Consider the following 3,942-nt stretch of genomic DNA (forward strand, 5'->3'; position numbering starts at 1 on the left):
ATGTCATCCACGTTATGCGGTGTTTTGCAGATTCTACATTATTCTTTAGCGTTGCATAGTATTCCATTGTGTGAATGTACCAAAGTTTGGTTATCTGGTAATGGGCATTTTTAATTGGACAATCATATGACTTAGAATCCTGGGAATGACCAATTGAAGAGGAATGACACCACATTCACCATTAAAAATAGTATTTCAAGACCTATCCTAAAGTCCAATGCTATAAGGCATAGGATAGTATACATATACCAACAAGGAAGAACAGTTAATATGGTTATTATTCAAATTTATGCACCAGTCACTAATGCTGAAAGTAAAGGAATTGAAGATTTGTATCAATTTCTGTAGTCTGAAATGAATAAAACATACTGAAAAGATACATTGATAATGCCTGGTAATTGGAATGGAAAATTTGAAAACAAAGAAGGATCTGTAGTTGGAAAATACAGCTTTGGTGATAAAAATAACACAAGATCACAATATGGAATTTTGAGAGACCAACATCTTATTCATTGCAAATGCCATTTTTAACAGCATAAAGGAGACTATACATGTAGACCTCACTGGATGGAATACACGAGATCAAATTGACTACACTGTGGTAAGAGACAATGGAGAAAGTCAGTATCATCAGTTAGAACAAGACAAGAGACAGACTGTAGAATAGACCATCATTTGCTTATATGCAACTTCAATTTGCAGCTGAAGAAAATTAAAACAAGACCACAAGAGCCAAATAATGACTTTGAGTATATTCCACCTGAATTTAGAGACCATTTCAAGAACAAATTTGAAGAATTGCACACTAATGACAGAAGACCAGGTGAGTTGTGGGAGGACATCATATATGAAGAAAATAAAAAGTTACTTAAAAGACAGAAAATAAGAAAAAGAGCATCAGAAAAGACTCTGAAAATTGCTTTTAATGTCGAGTATCTAAACCAAAAGGAAAAAATGGTGAAGAATAAGAGTTGAACAGATTTCAAAGAGTGTCTCAAGAAGACAACGTAAAATATTATAATGAAATGTACAATGACCTGGAGTTAAAAAAAAGAAAGAAAGAAAGAACATGCTCAGCATTTCTCAAGCTGAAAGAATTGAAGGAAAAATTCAAGCCTTCAGTTGCAATACTGAAGGAATCTATGGGCAAGATATTGAATGATACAAAAAGCATCAAAAGAAGATAGAAGGCAGGACTTCTAGTAAGATGGAGGAATAAGCAGACACGTGACACAGACTGTCTTCAACAAAGAAAAGAAAAACCAATTGACAGAGATATACAAGATTATCCTGGAGGCTTGAGCTTTGAAAGGAATTATACAGACGTGGATTAGGTGCCAACTAGTGGAAAAACCTGAATGAAAACAGGACCTAATAATAGGCTTTGTTTGCTAATGTCGACAAGGACATACAAGAGGCTGAAAACAGGAAAGGAGACAGGGGGTGAGTGTATAAGTGCAGTCAACTAGAGAATAGAGGAGCACAGCACAGTACCCTGCTTGTGTAGATAACATACAAACAAAACAAAGAAAATGAAAATTGTGGGCAAGTCGCTCTAACATACAATCTCCAACTAAATATAAACACAAAATGTCACAATGCCTCAGAGACAACAGAGCATCACAGTCCACACAAAGAAGCAAGATAAAGCAGGAGAAACAAAGGGCCAAGATACAGACCCAAAACACATACCTGACCGAAGACACAACACTGGAACTCCCTGATAAGGAATTAAAAAGAATTATATTTAGGTATCTTCAAAGGATTGAGAGAGAGATCAAGGAAAACACAGACAAAACACTAAAATAATTGTGGAAGAAAATATAAGAACAAAATGACAAAATAAATGAAAAATTAGAAATGATTCAAATCTACAGATAGAAATCCAGAAGATTAATACTAAATTGTCAGAAATAAATAACATATTGAAAGGACAAAAGAGTAGAGTTGATGCAATGGAAGACAGAATTAATGAGGTTGAAGACAATTACCTGAATATCTTTGGATAGGGATCAATCAGAAAAAAAGATCAAAACAAAATGAAGAAAGTCTAAAGTTCATGTGGAATACCATCAAAAGGAATAACCTATGAGTCATTGGAATTCCAGAACAGGAAGAGAAAATTATCCAAGATTTTTTGGAAGAGAACTTCCCTGATATGATGAAAGATGAGAATATATCCATTCAAGAAGTGTAATGAACGCCAAACAGGGTAGACCCCCAAAAGAAAATCACCAAGAGATATCATCATCAAACTCATCAAAACCAAAGACAAAAAAGAATCATGAGAGCAGCACAGGAAAAACGAAAAGTTACCTACAAGGAGCAACCAATAAGACTAAGCTCGGATTTTTCAGCAGAAACCATGTGGGCGAGAAGACAATGGGATGGTATACATAAAACCCTGAAAGAGAAAAATTTCCAACGAAGAATTATGTGCCCAGCAAAATTAGTCCTCCAATATGATGATGAAATCAGGACTTTTCCAGATAAGCAGAAATTAAGGGAATTTGTTAAAACCAAACCAACCTTACAAGACATGCTAAAAGGAGTCCTTTGGACAGAGAAGCAGCAATAGCCAACAACAACTGACTATTAACACATATGATGATATAACCCAGAAACCAATGCAGCTATGGAAATATCCAAAGTAAATAAGCCTACAAGACTGTAAACAAGGAACCAGAGACATCAGTTGACAAATGAGGACAACTACAAACCAGAAAGAGGGGGGAAATTGTGTCATTACAGAACTTCTAGATGGTAGGGATGTCAAGACAACTGCAAGATACAATGGGCTGTTCTAAACTTCGGAAGAAAACTATAAATCATAGGGTAACCTCAAAGAAAAATGATAAACTTTCACATCAAAATAAAAATGAGAGCCTACACAAATATTTAGAAAATAGTAAAACAATAGCAATGAAGGAAGTGATAACACGATTCATAATCGAAATGAACTCAGCACAGAACATTATATGGAACAAAGAAACCGACACCATGAAAAAGCATATAACAAAAATGACAGCAACAAATTCATATTTGCTAATTACACATCTGGCAAGGGACTCATCTCTAAGATTTATAGAAAACTCCAATGCCTCCACATCAAAGGAATTAAAATCCAATTGAAAATGGGCAGAAAACATGAGTAGACACTTCACCAAGGAGGATGTTCATGTGGCCAGCTGATAAATGAAGAGATGCTCACAATCATTGGCCACCAGAGTGATGCAAATCAAAACAACAATGAGATACTATCTCACCTCAGTACTGATGGCAAAGTTCAACAAGACAGAAAATAATAAACATTGGTGGGGATGTGGAGAGATTTGGACTCTCATACACTGCTGGTGGGACTGTGAAGTGATACAACCACTGTGGAAAGCAATATGGTGATTCCTTAGAAAGCTGGAATTGGAGATACCATTTGACCCAGAAATCCCATTACTAGGTATACAACCTAGAGAGGTGAGAGCCAGGAGAGGAACAGAAATATGCACACTCATGTTCATCACAGTACTGTTTACAATAGCAAAAAGATGGGAACAGCCTACGTGCCCATGAGCAGAAGAATGGATGACCAAACTATGGTACGTACACATAATGGAATGCTATGCAGCCTTAAAGAATAATGTAGAGTCTGCAAAACACTGAATAATATGGATGAAATTGAAGGACCTTATGCAGAGCGAAATAAGTCAATCACAGAAGGACAAATATAGTATTAGTTCATTGTTGTGGAGGGTCAAGGAAAGATTTATATATGGAGGGAAATTTTCTTTGTTGGTTGCCAGAGGTGGGAGGGGAGAGGAGGGAATATTGGAAAAAAAAAAAAAAAATTCAGTGAGCTGTGTCACTTTGTTGTTGTTATGTGCCGTCGAGTCAGACCCGACTCATAGCGACCCCTCCTTGGGTTTCCGAGGCAGTATCACTATGGAA

This window comes from Orycteropus afer, unplaced genomic scaffold, assembly GCF_000298275.1.
Source record: "Orycteropus afer afer isolate SDZICR_OR568_19922 unplaced genomic scaffold, OryAfe1.0 scaffold00005, whole genome shotgun sequence".
Classification (NCBI taxonomy): domain Eukaryota; kingdom Metazoa; phylum Chordata; class Mammalia; order Tubulidentata; family Orycteropodidae; genus Orycteropus; species Orycteropus afer.